General features: G+C 36.9%; 1 long non-coding RNA gene across 5 annotated transcripts in view; it reads left to right on the forward strand.

The window, feature by feature from the left end:
* Positions 1 to 17,922, forward strand: part of LOC138395393 (uncharacterized) — a 54,694-nt gene extending 36,772 nt beyond the window's left edge. For 2 of the 5 annotated variants that reach the window (XR_011235533.1, XR_011235534.1), the window contains 3 exons: positions 13,713 to 13,795; positions 15,964 to 16,051; positions 17,790 to 17,922. This is a non-coding gene — a long non-coding RNA (uncharacterized lncRNA). The remainder of the gene's footprint in view (positions 1 to 13,712; positions 13,796 to 15,963; positions 16,052 to 17,789) is intronic. The other 3 variants (XR_011235536.1, XR_011235535.1, XR_011235537.1) reach the window with 3 other exon arrangements.
* Positions 17,923 to 20,742: the final 2,820 nt, after the last annotated feature.

Below are 20,742 nucleotides of genomic sequence, written 5' to 3' on the forward strand. Positions count from 1 at the left end.
TTTCCTCTTGTGCCCTTATGTTTGTCCTCTCTTGTCTTTGAGTTTGAGACTAAGAAGGTGCTTTGTTTCTTTTGTCTCCCGTTATATGGGAGCCTGTAGGTGTGTGACAAGGTGTGGGGGGAGGGGAGACATTAGACAGTGCTATGGTTAGTTCTCAGGTTTTCAGTGAGTCTGTGCCCCTGGCTGTGACCTACACAAAAATGCTTCTCAGTTTTGTTTTGTTTCTACCCCCAAGTGAGACAAAAAGGCTGGAGCAGACTGGAGTGGGATATTTATTTCCCCTCCCCCAACTTGGTTAGTTTTTGGTAAAACTCGGTTGGTTAGGCTCTGGTGAAAGTTTCTCTCAAGGGCCAGCCTTATTTTGAGAACAGAATGCTCTGGTGTGTTTCACCATGGCTGCCTTCCCTCCCTTTGCTGAGGCACAGGAGACTTTCTCTGGCCTTCACTGTGGGAACCTGGTAGGACGGTTCCTGGAGGTGAAACCCACAGACGGGTGGGGGCCTGCCTAAGACCAGGCACCCCTGGCGTCCTTAACTCTTAAACTTGTATATGCTGAGCCTCCAGCTAGTCATAAATTACAGTTTAGATTTTCCTGCCCTGGTACTGGGTCCTGCAGAGTTTCTGCTTGTGGGTTTCTGTTCTGGCTGAGTTGTGGTTCTCTGTCTGCCTGCCTGTCTCTCTCATTTGGGGAGCAGCAGTTTTCTGTGTACCCTCATTTCTCAAGTGGATCTGAGATGTTGGGTTTTCCATTTTTTCAGCCTTTTTCTTGTTCTGTGGATGGGAATGATGACTTCTAAGCTCCTTACAGATTGGAAACCAGAAGTCAGATTGCCATATTTTTTCAAGATTGATTGATTGATTGCTTGCCAGTATTCACATTATAATAAAGTGACTTCTATTCAGGCATGTTATAAAGGTATACTTATCATAGCTAAAGTAGAAAGGCACAGATTAGAAATTTAGGTAGCAGGAACATGAAGCCTTAGAGTTGCAAGAATGAAACATCAGAAATACATTTTCTGCTGAGGATTTGCAACTTGTTTCTTTTGCATACAATATTTAACATGTCAGCATTGTGTTGTTTAATAAATACATGTTTATGTGAAATATTCCACAGAAACTTCATGGACATCTGATTTCTTAACCTTTTTGGCCTGCAGAGCCTGTGGTCATCATAGTGGAATAATAGCTTGCTTGTTGGCATCAGGAAACAGATTTAAAGAAAGCATTAATAATTTTATGTCTCTTTACATTCTGCAAAAGTATCCTTAATGTTCTACTGGACTGTAGCAAGACTGCCTTATCTGAAAGCTGCTTGGTCATCTCTGAAATTATCTTTTCTAAAGTATTTATTGAAATAAAGTGCTGCGTGCCAATTCTCCCACTTGTTCTTTTATCACCCCTGCTCTTGCACATTCCATGTGTGAAAAAGGAACAACCCGATATTGGGAAGAAAATAGAATGCATTTTTCTCCGTAGTAGCATAAGAATCATTTTTCTCTTCCTACTCCTTCATTTTAACACAGTACAATACAGAGTATAATAAGATCCCAATGTTTTGAGCCGTGGTAATCTGAAACTTTTTAACTGACTGTAAGTGCTGGAATTGCTGTTGCCAGATACAGCAAAGGTTATGGATTTTAAATTGGGTGGTTGCTTCTTTGCAATTTAGTTTAAAACAAAAGAGAAAGATCTGTTAGCTGTTTACAGAACTGTAGTGGATTCTTTACCTACTTACTGTTGTGCATCACAGTGCTGGTGAACTTCTAAGGTGAGCTTAAAAACAATGAACACTGATTTACAGGGGAAAAAAAATGTCACTTTTCTGTTTATATTATCTGCCTTCCCATCTAATGTTTCCCCACATGGCACTGATATTTTGTGATACTGCTTGTCTCTGAAATGTATCATTTTAGACATATATGCAGTTACCATACATTTGTACAATTAGTAACACTCTGATATTTCTGTAATGAGCCAGGTACTGATGAAATAATAATAAAACAGACATCATTTCTCCCCTCATGGCTCTCACTCTAGTGGAGAAGATATTTACTGTACAAATGTGTATGTGATATCAGGGGATGATAACTGCTCTGTGGGAAAAGATAGAGAATGACAAAAGCATCCATGTAACCAAAACGTCTGTACCCCTGTAGTATTCTGAAATGAAATAAAAACAAGGAAGATAGAGAATCATGTGGGAGAGATGGAGATGTTAATTTAAACAGGGTGTTCAGGGAAGGCATCAGTGAGGTGAAACACAGGCAAGGGTTTAAGGGCGTCAGCCACAAAGCTCCGGAGGGCGGAGCATTTTCATCAGGGATTAGGAAGTGCCAAGCCGTGTGTGCGAGAGGAACACTGAAGAAGGCAGAGTGGCTGCGAGCCGTGGGGCCAGGGGTGGGAGTGAGGCCAGAGAGGTGACCAAAGGCAGTTCATGTTTGGCCTTCCAGGTCATGGAACGTCTTTGGTTTTTATTCTTTTTATCATTGAATGGTTTTGAGCAAAAAATGAAGAGGAAGGACATGCAGTTTTTCTAGTGGTTGGCTCACCATGCGTCCGACTGAGAACCAGCACTGACTGGCCACGCTGTCCCCTCTGGCCACGCGAGCCACCTTGCTCCTTCCGCACACTCCCCCCGGGACCCCTCAGCTGTCTGGAGTGGAGTGTAGAGCACGTTCTGCAATAAGGTTGTTTATTCTTGGTGGTGGCTTTTCTTTCTGCCATTTATTGTTCTGCTGTACAGTTTTAACCTATGATAATGGGGTGTGCAAATGTGTGCTGGTGCCGGTGGAGGACCTGCCCTGGTGAAGCAAAGGAAGAGCACTGTGCTTACTGTGTGGACAGTTCGAGTTTTCTTCAGGGGAAGCGACTGAGGAAATGGAGGGGGACGGATCAGTAGAGAGCTGGGGGTTGCTGTAAGACCATTAGACATTCTGGAAACATCAGAGCCATTCGTGCAGCCCGAGGGGATTAACCAACAATTCCATGACAGGTGGCCAGAGAAACTGTAACTGGGGCGTTCCCTGATTTCAGGGATTTGTGTAAAGCAGAGGAGCGACGGTCAGTGCGCTGTGTCTCCGTAGCACTGTGCTGACGGCGCCCCGGACGGCGCAGGCTCGCTCAGCACCTCCACTTTCGGGAACCACGTTCCACACCCTAAGTGAGGCGTGAGTGTAATAGAAATGCCTTTCTTTCTTTTTCTGAAAACACAAATGTGCATGTTCTTGATTTGTTTAATTTCACACAAAACCACATTCTATAACCAGTCATCTCAAAACAAATAAATGAGTTCACTTAATAAAAATAGAAAATTATCAATTGGGAAATGAAAAAGAACTGTACGTTTTAGAAAGGCATCTTAGAGGACCGATTGAAATGTTTTACCTGTACTGTTAGACCTAGAAGTTCCAAAGGCCATTTAATATGCTGGAACTGTCTCTGCTGCCTTAGGAGTGGCCACCGTGTTTTGTTGCAGACAGTCCCTTTGGGGTGTAGCAGATGGTATTCCTTGTGGATTACACCTCTGCAGCTCCTTTAACATAACTGTGAAGAAAGTTCAAATTTGGCCATATGTACTTGAAAACAAACTAGAAAGTCTCTTGGCAAAATGGTGGAGCAGACAGGTTTTGGTGTGCCCACCCTGTTGTTTGTGTCCTTAACCAGCTTGGAGCTGTCCGTTGGTGATCTAATGTCCACAGCATTCAGTGTGAGTTCAATATGGGGAAGGGGGTAAGAAGTTAGTAGAAAGCCATTTATTTTTTTATTTTTATTTTTTTTTTATTTTGTTTAATAAAGCCATTTATTTTTTGAAATCATAATGTCTTTGTAGGTTTCTAAGTGTCAGGGGAAATTTTGCTTTAATGCTTTTCTTAAATTGATCTTTATTCAGTTCAGATTGGAGTTTTTAAACTACGTACCTCAAAATGAAGCAAGTCTTCCTTTTGTTTGTTTTGTTTTGAGACAGTCTCACTCTGTTGCCCGGGCTAGAGTGCTGTGGTGTCAGCCTAGCTCACAGCAACCTCCAACTCCGGGGCTCAAGTGATCCTCCTGCCTCAGTCTCCCGGATAGCTGGGACTACAGGCATGCGCCACCATGCCTGACTAATTTTTTCTATTTTTAGTTGTTTGGCTAATTTCTTTCTATTTTTAGTAGAGATGGGGTCTCGCTCTTACTCAGGCTGGTCTCAAACTCCTGAGCTCAAGTAGTCCTCCCGCCTGGGCCTCCCAGAGTGCTAGGATTACAGGAGTGAGCCACCGCACCCGGCCAAAACGAGTCATTTCTTAGCAAACATGAGGTTGTTGCAATTTTTAGTTACTTAAAATGTGACATCAGATAAAGTAATCAATAATATTTAAAAGAAAAGATTTAATTCCTTTTGAAACTTTTATACAAAAAAAATAAAACTGGCCAGGCGTGGTGGCTCACGCCTGTAATCCTAGCACTCTGGGAGGCCGAGGTGGGCGGATTGTTTGAGCTCAGGAGTTCGAGACCAGCCTGAGCAAGAGCGAGACCCCATCTCTACTAAAAATAGAAAGAAATTATATGGACAGCTAAAAATATATATAGAAAAAATTAGCCGGGCATGGTGGCTCATGCCTGTAGTCCCAGCTACTCGGGAGGCTGAGACAGGAGGATCGCTTGAGCTCAGGAGTTTGAGGTTGCTGTGAGCTAGGCTGATGCCACGGCACTCACTCTAGCCTGGGCAACAGAGTGAGACTCTGTCTCAAAAAATAAAATAAAATAAAATAAAAAAATAAAACTTATGTAATGATGCACACCAATAAACAGGTATAAGCCACCACCCAACACAGATGTCCTAGTGGCGGACAGTTGAGTAGTTTCTAGTTTTTAGTTTTTTCTGTTACAAACTATGCTGTAAATTCTTGTACCTATATCTTAGTACCCCCCTGACTTTTAGTATCCTTGTTTCTCTAACATACATCTAGAAGTAGAATTCTCAGTTGTGAGGTGTGGCATGACCAATTGTACCAGATAGTGCCACATTATTTTCCAAAGTGATAATTGCTCCCACGTCACTGTGGTGTAAGTTCCACTTTCACATCTTCACCAATGCTTGATTTTTTCCGACATTTAAATTTTTGCTAATCTGATGGGTAAAATGGGATTTCATGGACTTGTTCTTTTCTGATTGCTAAGAGGTTAGGCATTTCTTTATGTGCTTAATTGCTTGGTATGGTTTCTTCTGTGAAAGACATGCTTGTTCATGTCTTTTGCACATTTTTCTGTTTTTTCATAAGCCTCCCTTTATGTTCTGAACACAAATTCTTTGTTGGTTATATGTGTTAAAACATACTTACCTAACATCTTCTCGGCGTATGTTTTTGTGTTTAAGAATGGTTTCTTACACTCGGTAGTAAAGATTTCATCCAGATTTACTTGTAAAAGTTGAAAAATCTTGCCTTTTACATAGAAGCCTGGAATTGATTTTTGAAGAAGGGATTTAATTGCATTTATTTTCTATATGGAGAACCCTCTGTTCCACAACTACTTACTGAGTAGCCTTTCCTTTCACCACTGGTGTGCAGTATAGAATAGTGTATCAGGCTCCCATACATGATGCGTTCGATTATAGACTGTATTAGCCCACTGGTTCATCATCGTGCCAACTCCACAGTGTCTTCTGCAGTTTGCTTTACAGTGTCCTGATACCTGGGAAGGCAGGTCCCTTTCTTTTTGTTCTTCTTTTGTAATGTTTTGGCCATTCTTAAAATGTATATGACCACTCTGTATAAATATTTATACAGAATATAAATATTTATATTTATATATTACATTTATATGGAATGGTCATGTAAATTTTCAAATTAGTTTGTTAAGTTTTCCAAAAGCCCTGTTGGACTTTGGATTAGACTTGCACTAAATCTATAGATATGAGTATTCCTATTTATGAAGCTAGTGTATGTCTTCATTGTTTAGTTATTTCCATAAAGGCTTTTAAAAAACTTTGTACTAATGAAAACTTTTAAACTTATTCAAAAGTAGACAGTAGTATAATGAGCCCCAGGTATCCATCTCTCAACTTCAACAATTTCAATTCTTATCTTTACTTTATTCTATCCACTCTCTTCCTTTCCTCTATTATTTTGAAGGCAAATCTGAGGCATATCAGTTTATCCATAATTATTTCAATATGTATCCCTAAAAAAGACTTAACCACAATACCATTATGATATAAAAAAATGATAATTTAAAAGGGTTTATTTACACATAAATGTACATATGATAATTATGAAACAAATGTATTGTGAAGCAAATATTACTCAAGGTAAGAAATAGGACATTGTCAGCACCCCAGAAGCCTCCTGTGTCCTTTCCAATTACATACGTTCCTGTTCCAACATCTGGTGGAATTGCTATCCTGATTTTTATGGTAATGACTTCCTTCCATGATTTTTACCATCTACGTATGTATCCCTAAACAATACAGTTTAGCTTGCCTATTTTGACTTTAAATGGAGTCATATCTGGAGGTGATCCTTCGTGTTTTCTTCTTTAATTCAATATTATATTTATTTATAAGATTGATACATATTCATGTAGGCACTAAATTTCACGTTCATTTTTCTTTATTGTCTTGTTGTATGGCTTTACCATAATAGATTTATCCATTATGGTTTTTTTATAGTCTGGGTTGATACCCAATGCGACCATTAAGAACATTGCTCTTTTATGCATTTGTGTGTGTGTGGCCTGGTGAACATGTGCATGAGTTTCCCTAGGGCTGTGGTCCCCCACGACCAGGTGGCAGAATAGCGCCTCCTGCCACCCAGTCCGTGGGAAAAATTGTCTTCCATTAAACTTAGGAACTGGGGGGCTGCATGGCAGGAGATGAGCGACTTCATCATCTGTGTTTACAGCCATTCCTCATGGCTCCCCACACCCCCCCTCTGAAAAATTATCTTCCATGGACCCGGTCTCTGGTGCCAAAAAGGGTTGGGGACCCCTGCTCTAGGGTATATACCTAGGAGTGAAATTATTGGCTCTAAAGTCTAAAGAGTTCACTTTGACCGTGCAAGAGCAAATTGTTTCAAAGTTGATGTTATTCTTTGACATTCTCACCAGCAGTTTGAGTGTTCCATTATTTCGTATCTTCAGACTTTAAAATCTTTAGCAATTGGGGAAGAATGTAGTAGCAGTTCTTTAAGTTTAGCCTTGTATTGTCTTACATTTTAATATGAGAGCTAACAGGCTGGTCTGAAGGTAGTCAGTTATCTCGATTGTTCACAGTCAGTTATAGACTGAACGCCTTGTTCTGCTCTTTCCCCTCTTCTCACTACTGCACTTGTCTTAAAAAAAAAAAAAAAGTAAAAAGAAAAACCAAAAGAGAGAGTGAACAGTAAGCCTGACTTGTTTGACTAATACCTTGTGAACCTCAAGATTATACACACAAATTAGAGATTTCTTAAACTAAAATTCCCCAGTTGAAGTCTTCCACACTTTTGTTCATATTCCATTTATAACACAAAAGCAGTTCTTTCAAGGTATAGAAAAAGGCACATTTAGATAAATTGAAGCAGATTAATTTAAGACATTATATACTATAACATCTTTTGTTTTTATGTTTATTTTCCAGTATGGTTAGGCATGAATCTAATTTGGCACATTCTCCTTATGCTGTTCCTAGTAACTCTTGTAGAAATAACATAGTAGCCACCAGGCATCTTTGTCACTCTATATACTAATCATTATTACAGCTTAATTTTTTAAAAGATGAAAAATAAAAATGGAAGTTCTCGGTGGCTCACGCCTGTAATCCTAGCACTCTGGGAGGCCGAGGCAGGCAGATTGTTTGAGCTCAGGAGTTGGAGACCAGCCTGAGCAAGAGCGAGACCCCATCTCTACTAAAAATAGAAAGAAATTATATGGACAGCTAAAAAATATATATAGAGAGAAAATATTAGCCAGGCATAGTGGCACATGCCTGTAGTCCCAGCTACTCGGGAGGCTCAGGCAGGAGGATTGCTCGAGCCCAGGAGTTTGAGGTTGCTGTGAGCTAGGCTGATGCCATGGCACTCTAGCCCAGGCAACAGAGTGAGATTCTGTCTAAAAAAAAAAAAAAGGAAAAAGGAAGTTCTGGTATTTTCCTCTAACTTCCCAGTAGATCATTTTGATCCTCCCTCAGGCGAGCATATCCCACATTGCAAACCATCGATGACAGAAGTCAGAAGTTTAGAGCACCCAGCCCCAAATCTTTAATTTTATGGCGTAAGTAAATTATCATTTTTAGAGACTCCGACATCCTTCTTTTCATTCAACTAGCTTACTTTATAGCTTACTTTAATTAGGAGGAACATAATGGTGTATTTAAGCTAATGAAACAGATATCAGCAATATATGTTGAATAGGGTAAGCATATAGTTTATCACCAAATCACTAGACTTTTGAGGATGAAAGAGAGTAATAGTAATGTTAATCATTCACCACAGCAATAGGTATAAATCTGGACTGTCCTGGGCAAATCCATGATATATGGCCACCATCGTGTTGCATGAGTGTAGTTAAAACTAACATCTTGCACCTTCATGTCATGAGGTAGAATAAAGTAATGTTCCATTTATTTTAGGTAGAGCAAAGTTTTAATTTCTCCTTTGTTGAAATGAGGAAAATAGTTTTTAAATGCCTCTCATAAGTTTTCTCATTCTGTCTTGTTCCACCAAGGGAATCTTGGTCAGATGACAATCAGAAAAGATGGTTTAATCTATATAAGAACACCCTGCAAATTATAAAGTGTTATAGTAACATAAGTTACATTCCATTATCAGGCCGGGAGGCAATGGAATAGGAAAGCTGAAGTTTATTTCTGCTTTTCTGACTTTGGTCTTAACTTTAAGGTTTCATTCTTTGAGTGGTCTTAAGTAATCCCCCAAGATGGATTCCCAAGTCCAAAGTGAAATACTTGATTAATATATGTTCCTTTCTACTAACATGAATGATAAAAAGTAAATTGTTTTAACAAATTGTTCTATCGTTAAATTCATTTTTTAAAAAACTCAGTTATCCACAAAGAATTAACAGATTCATAACTAGATTTTCATGTACTTAAATTTCTTACATATTAATACTTTGCTTAAACAATTTATACATTTAGTACTATATGATAATTCTCAAGGGCTTTATTTTCATTGCAATCGTACCAATGGTATAAGCTGCTTATTTAGGAAGAATAAATTATTTTTAAACGTACAAGATGTAGATGTAACAATTTTTATAATCATACTTTTGGCTATAAAACAATATCTATTTTAAGTTGGGATTACGTTTTAGTCCCTGTCTCATTAAATTAACCAGTTATGCATGAAAGCCAGTATAGTGTAGTATAGTATTTCTAAATTTCAGCTATTCATGTACCATCTTCACAATTTACCATAGCCCTATGTTACCTGTAATGTTATTCTGTATTTTTCTTCAAATGATTCTCCTTTTCACAAAAATTTAAGTGTGAAGAATAATTCACTCTTACATATAAGAAAGAAATATTACTTCCCATAAATAAAAGATATACATAAGCATACACTAAATTAAATACATAACTGTTAAAGGTTAATGTTATTAATATTTATATATACCTCCCAAAGTTATCTCAAGTACTTCTAGTGTGTATCTGCCACACTTTCCAAAATACTAGTGTTAGCACAGAGTGACTATACACAGACTGGATTCAAATCCTAATTCTTGTTAACTGTGGCTTGGCGCAATGAGTTTCTTAGATTCAGTTTTCTCATCTGTGAAGTCAGGTTGATGGTTTTACTCTCATAGCCTTCATTATTGTACGGGCTAAATAATGCCAGTGAAGAGTGCCTGTCACATAGTAAGAGCGCAATAATTGCTAGTCCTTATTACTGTTTTTATTATCTTAATCCTCAGGTATCTTTGTTATCTGACAGTAGTCATCCTAAACAAAATACATCACCCAAGAAAGACGGTTTAAAAAATGGTGATATAAATGTAGACTTTGATCAACTGAAAGTTGATGACAAAAGTTAGTATAAAAATATATTATCGGCCGGGCGCGGTGGCTCACGCCTGTAATCCTAGCACTCTGGGAGGCCGAGGTGGGCGGATCGTTTGAGCTCAGGAGTTCGAGACCAGCCTGAGCAAGAGTGAGACCCCATCTCTACTAAAAATAGAAAGAAATTATATGGACAGCTAAAAATATATATAGAAAAAATTAGCCGGGCATGGTGGTGCATGCCTGTAGTCCCAGCTACTCGGGAGGCTGAGGCAGGAGGATCGCTTGAGCTCAGGAGTTTGAGGTTGCTGTGAGCTAGGCTGACGCCACGGCACTCACTCTAGCCTGGGCAACAGAGTGAGACTCTGTCTCAAAAAAAAATATATACATATATATATTATCTTTCATAGTTGCCAGAAAACAGTCAAGGTTTAAAATATCTCCAGTGTTTATTCATTAAATCAAAATAAATATTTTTAATTGACTACAATGGCATCATTCTGATTGTGAATGTTAAGTATGTTCTTATTTTTGCTTGACTTGTCTTTAAAGTCACCTAATATATCTGATAATGCTGAATAATAATACGGACTTTTATTCTTCTGCTTCATGTTTCCAATTTGAAAACTTTCTTGTGTCTAATTGTATCTCTGTAAATTGTGTACATTTTTTTAGTTTTCTCCTCTATGAAAAGAGATTATGGTCATTCCAAAAAGGTCATTAATTTTAATGATATAAAGAGCTGCAGCACTACTTAGTCCTTTTAAAGAAGTTTTCTCTTATTCTGTATATAAAGATAATGTCTTTTTTCCAAAATCACAATTGAAAAATCAGAATAGTAACAGTTTTAATAAACTGGGAATCAATATTAATTAAAGGGAAACTAGGAAGCTGATCACTCAAACTGAAAAGAATTTCTTATTTCGGGACTGCTGAAATCCCTTACTCACAGAAGCTTTATGCTTGGTTCTCTTATTTTGCTTAATATTCATCTTTAGATTTGTATATAAAACAAATAATTATCATAGTGATTCATCATGCTTTTTAGATCACTTTTCAGAGGGTTAAACATTGTAGGTAATTCATAGCTCATTGTTTTCAATTTATTAGACTGTGGAAATTACCAAGAAATAAGTGAAGACTGGTTTGATGCTAAAGAAAACCTGACAGGATTTGACTTCTCAGGAAGGAAAGAAAATCAAATAGAACAAGATAGATGTAATCTGAAGTTTACACTAGGTTGGTTTAACAATTTACTGAGGAATCCTAACCTATTTCTAAAATAATACTTACCTGCTTCTGTGTTGTGTTGGGTGCCTGAGCTGTTTTAATATTTTATTCCTGTTTGCGGTTTTTCTTTATACAAAACGAGAAATTGGCCAGTTGGAGGTCGACTTTTTAAAGAACAGAAAATCGCTAAAAGCTTAAACCCAAGATTTAGTTAGCAAGTAGATGAGCTGCATTCTTTTCCACTGGGCCCTAACTGGACACTTTCTAGGTGCGGTTACCTGGTGAACAAAACCAACTTCTCAGCTTTCCTCAGGTAACCAGTACTAATCTATCAAATCGGTATTAGTGATGGAAACTATTTGCTTTCCCTCACTTTAATAATTTCATCTATTTCAGGAATATTTTCAACTTTAGATAGTCCTTAAATGCTTATAATAGTTAGAATAATCACAGGCACTAGAGAAAATTCTATCATTTCTTGTGATAGTTATGCTACCTCTCTTTATTTTTATCTGTATGTTTCTGTGGGTTTTTAAATTTTCCATATTAGCAATGGTTTTATTTTTTTCTGCTTGTATAAATAATGGCTTATTAAGATTTTTAAATAAAATATGAAAATATAAGAAAATTAAAATTACCTGAAGTTTCTGCAACCTTCAGTAACCACTATGAATATTTTAGTGAGCATTTCAATGCATTTCTTTATGCATATATTAACACATATACACAACTTAAAATATTATATCATCTGATTTAATTGTAACTGTTTTTCTCTTTCCTTGCATTATTTTCCACCATATCACTTGTCACAAGACTGTGTGTTTTGCTTACTTGATACTTGATTGATTACTGGGTTCACTGCCTTCCCACCCTTACATACTAGCTCAGCAAGATCAGGGATTTTGTTCACTGCCAAGTACAGCGTGCAGCCCATGGGGTATCCAGTAGATATTTTGTATCGAATTAGTGAAGGATTAGGTGATGGGTGTAATGTATACCGTCTGACTCCTTTAGTGTACTATAGCTCTTTACTACTTTTTCACTGCAATATAAAAATGTAAAGCTAGATAGTTTCACTGTTTTCTCTGTAGAATACATTTATAATCCAAAGAGATTAACAAATTAAATGAAGTAAGTTAATGAAGAAGGTTAGGTATTGATTACCTAAAGATGAAAGACTCTGCCTGAATTCTAGCACCAATACTTAACAGATTTGTGACCTAAACTCCTATGACCTCAGTATCATCATCTGTAAAATGGAAATAATATTAATAATAGCTCCCTCACGGGGTGGTTGGGAGAATCATGTGAGGTGATGTGTATATAAAGTGCTTAGCATGTTGCCTGGAGCAGAGCATTCAATAAGTGCTAGGCTACTCTTGTTACTACTATTACTTAATGAACACAATCAAATTTACAAATCTCCCATTATTATTTAAGAATTATTAAAACATAAGTAAAAGTACTCATGGATTCATTCAACACTATTTGTGTACTCCCTCTGTGCCAGGTATAGGATTTGCTAGTAATTCAAATCTCAATTTAGTAAATCTTTGATTCAGACCAGGTTCCCTTCACAATATTGACTATGAGATGACAGTCTAAGAATTTTGAATTTTTTTGTCAAGCAAGAAAAAAAATTATCTATAATCCTAGTATTTGTGGTTTCCAAAATCATGCTGTCTAACTCAAGTAATTTGTCTGTTTTTTTCTTATGTGCTCTTAACATTATCACAAGCTATATAATACCTGCTGTTGACATTTGTCTGATTGAAAGGTTTTCTTGGTACGTTATTTCCCCAACAAAGGAATGTGTGTAAAGAGGTCTCTGAAACCACTAGCTCTAGCCAGCACTAACACTAAGGAGTTAAGATCCTGTGTACATCCAGTGTTCTCATAGCACTTCTCTGAACCAGGGACAAATGACAGACTTTTTTAGTCGTGAGGTACAGTCAGCCCGTGGGTTCTGTATTCATGGATTCAACCAACTTTCTTGTCATTATTTCCTAAACAATGCAGCATAACAACTATTTACATAGAATTTACATTGTTTTAGGTATTGTGAGTAATCTAGAGATAATTTAAGGTATATAGGAGGATGTGTGTGGATTATATGCAAATACTATGCCATTTTATATAAGGGATTTGAGCATCCTCAGATCTTGGTATCCGCAGGGAGTCCTAGAACCAGTCCCCCAGGGATACCAAAGGACAGCTGTAACTGATTACTCCGTTTAGATGTAATTTATTCATTTGAGCTATGAGAGACTTAATATCAACTAATCCATACCCATTTATTTTTCAAGATGATATGATTAAGGCCCAGAAATCTTAACACTGTACTCCAGGCTTTTGGTCTTCAGTCTGGTCATGCTGATATTTGTTGATAACTTTATGATAAGCTTTGTGATAGTAAAAAGAAACCATAAAATATTTAGCAAGTTTTCATTTTCTCTTAAACATCTCAATACAATGATGATCATTTCTGTGGTATATTCTGTTTTTCTAGAAGCAGAAATGTATGCTGAACCCTTACGAAGAGATAAGGGTTATTTGGTACATGTTGGTGGCCTCTGCCCTTCAGTATCTGAGGTATGCCAAGATTTCTTTTTGAACTTCATATTATTTTTCTTTTTTTAGGCTGATTGAAAGTCTCATTTCCAGAAATACCAAGTTTCTGAAATTTCAATTTATGATTCTTCTACTAACTACAGGTGTGTTTCCCGAATTCAGTCCAATGTGCATCATTGTGTGCCTGCTGCTCACTAGAGGTTCTGTACCAGACATCAGCCTCAGTGGGGACAAAGTCAAAGGCCATTCCCACAGGAGGGTCCCAGGCTAGTATAGGGGGCCATGCAGACAAATAGTTGCAGTCATTATAGACAAATAGCTGCAGTCATTGGTTCGTGCTGTTCTTAATCAGATCTTTCTTGGATTATACTTTGTAGCTTGTTACTAGTGGTATGTAGCAGACTGACTGACTTCCGTGTACTTTATCTTGTTACGCGCTGTTTCACAGGGAATGTAGAGTGCCTTCGTTAAGGAGAACAGGCTCCAGAAAGAGATAACTTTGGCTCAATTCCCAGGTCTGTCAGCAACTTGATGAATAAATTTGGGCAATTTACTTGACCTTTTTGTACCTCAGCCTCCTCTTTGTCTATAAAGTGAGGTCGATAGTACTGTCATAGCGATGTTGTGAAACTACTTTGAGTTAAGTATGTAAAGCACTAGGAGTAAAGCCTGGCACATAGTAGATGCTCAGAAAATTGTATTCTATTATTTCTGATTTTAATTACTTTTCAGATGACACTTGTATACTTTTTAGGTAGATAGCTACATCATCTGTATATAATCTCTTCCAATCTGTATGTTGCTACTTTCTATTTTGTGACATTGTCAGATCATTCAAATCACAATGGTGATGGAAATACCTTTACTGTCTGCTGATAAAAAATGATGGCTGTTCATTTCAGATATGAAAATCTTTATCAATTAAGAGAGAATCCTGTTTGTAGTTGGGGTTGAAATTTGTTAACAAATAGATGTTTAATTTTATTTAATGGAGTCACCTAAGAGTATATGCTTTCTAAATTAATGTGGTATTAATACAGTTCATTAAAGTAGTATTATAATCCTAGTAGTATTACCTGATGTGAAAGATTCTTTTAGCATCTTGATGAATCCTTAAAACAAACTGTGGGGTTTTCTTTTCTTAAGTATTATACGTACTGTGTGGAAATTTAGAAAATACAATTAAATGCAAAAATACAAGGAGGTTATAAAAAATTATCCATAATCCCATCATTTGAAAACAACCACTTTTCAGATTTGGTATGTATCCTTCCACTGACACTCTCTAGGTCTGGTGCTTTTATAGGAATAGCTCTTGCCTGACTTTCTCAATTATATGGTTAAAGTTCTGATTCAATGTTTCAACTTTTCTTGTTTTTTTGGTCTAAATATTTCCCCACAACAAGGCCATAAAGATATTCTCTTAAATATTCTGGTAAATGTTTTAAATTTTGACTTTCACATTGCAAGCCTTTGAGTCATCTGGAGGTTATGTTTGAACATAGGAATTAATTTTAATTTTTTTAGTATAAATAGTCCCCAGATTGCTAATCTCTGTAACTTTATCATATATCAGCTTTGCAAATGTTTTACATTAAATTTTAATATAAAATTAATAGGGGATAATTCATGAGAAATGCTTAGTATCTTTTATTTCTCATCTTTAATTTGGTTTTTATTTAGTTATAAATAAATAAACATTCTTCCTGATTTCAAACTAAGTATATCAACCTTTTTTTTTTTTTTTTTTGACAGAGTCTCACTCTGTTGCCTGGGCTAGAGTGCCGTGGCATCAGCCTAGCTCACAGCAACCTCCAACTCCTGGGCTCAAGCGATCCTCCTGTCTCAGCCTCCCGAGTAGCTGGGACTACAGGCATGTTCCACCATGCCCGGCTAATTTTTTCTACATATATTTTTTTAGCTGTCCATATAATTTCTTTCTATTTTTAGTAGAGACAGGGTCTCGTTCAGGCTGGTCTCGAACTCCTGACCTTGAGCGATCCACCCGCCTTGGCCTCCCAGGGTGCTAGGATTACAGACGTGAGCTACCTCGCCTGGCTTAGTATATCAACCTTTATAAGAGCATTTATTATTGTGAAAACTATATTTGAGCCAGTGATTACAAAATTAAGTTTGAGGTAATTTAAAGTCAATGAAAAACCTTGTGGTTTTCTGCTTTTCTATTTTAGATATGCATCTCTTGCTTTCCAAAAAAAAAAAACCACAAAAAACAGTGATATAAAGATGGCTGTGAAGGAAATGAATGGTGCCAAAAAGGTGGGGGCCTGCTGCTTTCCAGTCTTTTTTTTCTTCTTTATTCTTGAATAGTGCTACTCTATAAGTAACTAATTATTATACTTTCATCACTTTTTTTTTTTTTTTTTTTGTTGAGACAGAGTCTCACTCTGTTGCCCAGGCTAGAGTGAGTGCCGTGGCGTCAGCTTAGCTCACAGCAACCTCAGACTCCTCGGCTTAAGCGATCCTACTGCCTCAGCCTCCCAAGTAGCTGGGACTACAGGCATGCGCCACCATGCCCGGCTAATTTTTTCTATATAGATTTTTAGTTGTCCATATAATGTCTTTCTATTTTTAGTAGAGACGGGGTCTCGCTCAGGCTGGTCTCAAACTCCTGACCTTGAGCGATCCACCCGCCTCGGCCTCCCAGAGTGCTAGGATTACAGGCGTGAGCCACCGCGCCCAGCCCCTTTCATCACTTTTATAGCTAATGTTATCTCATAATTATTAAAACCATAAAAGGTAGTCATTTTATTTTTTTGTGCCCTCATCTGTACGTCACTGAGGTTTTAAACACAATGTGGAAAATGATGGAGGTTTGCTCTGCCTCCTGCTCATCCTGTGACTCTGGGAGAGCTACCTCACTCTCTGAGCTTTTTGTCTTAAAATGAGGATAATAGTTCTTACCTCAAATATTTAGAAGTTTAAATGAGCTTAATATGGAAAAATTCTTAGTACAATGTACTGAGGATGTACTCAGTCAGTACAGCTTTTATCGTTGCTGTTACATACCAGTAATTTGGCTTTTTCTTGGAGAGCTCATTTTTTCTGTGGTTTCAACTATCACTTTAAACTATCACATTCCAATCTTTTCACTTATTTACTGAACAAAGAGTTATTACATACCAACTGTGTACATTATTCTAGGAACTGAGAAAGCAACAGTGAACAAAATAGACAAAAATCTGTGCTTTTCTATGAAGCTTAAATCTAGTGGGAGAGATAATGGCAATAAGTAAAATGTAATATTCTGGTGTGACAGAGCTAATATTTTATGTATTTTGCCCTGACTTTTCATCTAGGATTTAAAGTCTGAGCCCTTCCTTTGTTGAATTTTTACAGGATTTGCAGTGGTTTCGCACCATTTATAGTCTACTTGCATGGTTAATAGTAACTAATTGATCATTTTAATTTTATCTTTCACAAGTGAAGGAGGCTGCACTTTATATTACTAGTCCCCCCCCCCCCCATAACCTGTGATACAATTCTGGGCATGTAGTTTGTGTTCATTACATATGGTATTTAGTAAATAAAATATAGAATATTTATAATTACTCTTCAGACCAGACTTTATCAGGTGGGTTGATTAAAGAATTAAGCTTTAATACCCTAACCCTAAAATATTCATTTTATTTAATGGGTTAACCCCTCTCCTTGGCATCTAGAATGGGTCTGATTATGTCCTGTCTTTGGGAGGGTTGAGAAAATAGTTACACTATTTGCTGTGTTCTGTGGTTCAGAGGAAGAATCCCAGTTGAGGAAGGCTGATTTAGACATAGTCTCATAGACTTTATCATTACTATAAAAAATTATGTTGGGCATGTTTTCTTAATACATAGCCCTGAACACCGCTGAAGTAAATTTATTTGGTATAAATAATCTTAAAGTAAAATTTTCAGAGCAGTTTATTTTATTTATAATTTTAAAATTTATTTTAATTGAATAAGCTGGATTATCACTATGTAATGGTGTTAAGAAAACTTTTAAAATGCTTCTTTAGGGTGTCAAGAATTGTAAACAAATTGAATCTGCTAAATTATTACCTGATGCACCTGTTAGATTCATACCTCCAAATACTCTGAACTTGCGTTCACCAAGATCATGAAGTGACTGGCTGAACTACATCCAGAAGTCACCAGGTAAGAACTAAGATTATATTTTAATTGGTTTTAAGCTTTTTATGTAAAAGCATAGTTCCATTCAATAACTTAGCTATAGTCAGATTGTGTTACTTTGGAAGAGACAAATGCTCGCGTATATTTTCACTTTGCCTAGAGACCATATTATAGAAGCTCTTCAGGAAGTAAGAATAAATCCTAAAGGGTTTCTGAATGGCTTATCTGTTAATACTATTGTGGAAATGACTTCATCCATTCTGAACAACTCTTGTTTTTATTCCTAACTGGAAGCAGAGATCATACAACATATTCTTTTTTATTTAAATATTACTTTAAAATTTTAAGCTATTGGTTTCTTTTTTCACATAAAATGAATATTAAATTAAAAATAATAAAATATAAAATTTAAAAACAAACAGATTACTATTAATATAAAACCATTTACCCCAAAATTGCTTGGTTTAACATTCGTCATCTCACAGTTTGCAGATTAAGATTCAAGGCTGGTTTAGCTGGGTAGTTTGCGTTCAGAGTCTTTCATGTTGCAGTAAAGAAGTTGGCCTGGACCGTAGTCACCCAGAGGCCACACTGAGCCTGGAGGGTCTCCTAAGATGGTTCATTCACATGGCTGTTGGCAAGAGGCCTCAATGCCTTACTGCATGGGCCTCTCCACAGGACTCTTTGAATGCCTTTACATTGTGGCAGCTGGCCTCCCCTGAGCAAGAGAGCAAGGGGGAAGCTGCTCTGACCCACCCTCAGGAATCACAATTGATCATTTTGCCACATTCTAGTAGATGAAGGTCACTACATGCAACTCATACTCAAGGGGAGGGAAATTTAACCCCACCTCTTAAAGAAAGACATATCAAAGAATTTGTTTATATGTTTTAAAATGACCACCAGTGAACATATACAATACCTTTTTACAACATAGGTGAGACTTCTGTTTCCAGTTATAGGTGTGTAGATGACTCAAGCCAACCATCCACTGAGAACTAGAAAACCTGAATAAATATTAAAAACAAAAAAATCTGCTTGAAGGCATTGATGAGCTATCTAGATAATGATGAATTACTGGATCAGGGTACAAAGAGGAGTCTCAAAGTATGCCCAGTGTTTGGGGGTACTTTCCCCCCAGTATTATTTGCAGAGGGGAAGCTAGGAGGGCATGGGCCATTTTCATAGCATTGCAGCCAGGGGGATGGGTGTTGAGCCTAAGAATATTGAGTTATAGAAATGCCCCCTGTATTTCTGGAGACAAGATTTGATTTCAGAAGTCAAATAAGGCTTTGCCTTAAAGAAAAAATAAATGTGTTAGTTCAAAAATTAAAAAAGAAGAAAAAAGAAAAAAAAAAGGGGGGGTAAACTTTCACTTTAAGCAAGAGCTCTCTGCGTGGCTCAAGCCAGCTGCTTTAAGCCTGGGAACCACTGCTTTCTAATGTAAACGATTCCCAGAAGCATGATCCACCCTTGAGAGAGGCTGATTAAAAAAAAAAAAAACTTAAAAAAAAAAAAAACTAAGATCTTAAAAAAAGATGATCAAGTTATTGCTCAAATTCAACAGTGCTATATTAGAGCATAAGAGAAAATAGCTTCTCCTAAACAGTTTGTGTTTTCTTGTGTAAAATGTTAAAGAAAATGTTAATAAAACTTATGCAGATTTCATAAGTTTTATTATGAAACTTATGAATTACAAGATGTTGTGCAAAAAACGGTTAGTCCGCCTGACTTGAAAAATTTAATGTTACATATATTGATTTTAATAATGCTAATTCAAAGTGTTAGCGGCTTTTACATCCACCACTCAATATTGGCAAACTTTTATTAATGACCAAAGACCTCAATTAGAAATTAAGTTAAATGGCAAATCTTTTGTTAGACTTACAGATACTGGAGCTGATGTTACAATTATTTCTAAAAGTTTTTGGCCAAAAGCTTGGCCTTTACAACAAGTTCCTACTGTTCTTACCGGAATAAGAATGATGACTGACATATTTCAAAGTGGACAAATTTTAAATTGTTCAGGCCCTGATGGACACACAGCCACTTTAAAACCTTACGTGGCTAACATCACTATTAATTTGTGGGGAGGAGATTTGTTACAGCAGTGGGGAGCATACATCAATATACCTAATACATCTGCTAAACAGATTATGCTAAATATGAATTATAACCCTTGCTTTGGTTTGGGTAAAAGGAGCCAAGGGGCTAAGACTTTCGAGGCACCAAAGGCACATACTTCTCGGCATGGTTTATGCTATCCAAATTTTGGATAGCGGCCACTGCCACTGAAAAGCACCATTCTGCTCTGGCTTTAAATTGGATGTCACAAAAGCCTATGTGGACAGAGCAGTGGTCACTAAAACAAAAAAACAAACAAACAAAAAAATTGGGTGCTCTTCAAATATTAGTAAAAGAACAATTACAAGCAGGACATATAGAGGAGTCCACCAGTCCGTGAAATTCTCCCATATTTGTTATTAAAAAAGAAATTTGGCAAATGACAAATGTTAACTGATTTAAGAAAAGTCAATGCAATTATACAATCAATAATCAAGCCAAACATATTGTTTCTCATTGTCCCACTTGTCAATTAATTAATCAGCCTAAATTTTCTGCAGGAGTTAATCCTCGAGGTCTCTCACCAAATAAATTATGACAAATGGATGTTACACATATTCCTGAATTTGGCAAGTTAGGTGTTGTACATGTTACTGTAGATACTTATTCCGGTCTTATTATGGCTACTCCATCCTCTGGAGAAACTGTTAGACATATGTTCTCACACTTACACTCCTGGTTTATATACATGGGAGTCCCAGCCACCATTAAAAC

The sequence above is a fragment of the Eulemur rufifrons genome, chromosome 15, assembly GCF_041146395.1.
Source record: "Eulemur rufifrons isolate Redbay chromosome 15, OSU_ERuf_1, whole genome shotgun sequence".
Classification (NCBI taxonomy): domain Eukaryota; kingdom Metazoa; phylum Chordata; class Mammalia; order Primates; family Lemuridae; genus Eulemur; species Eulemur rufifrons.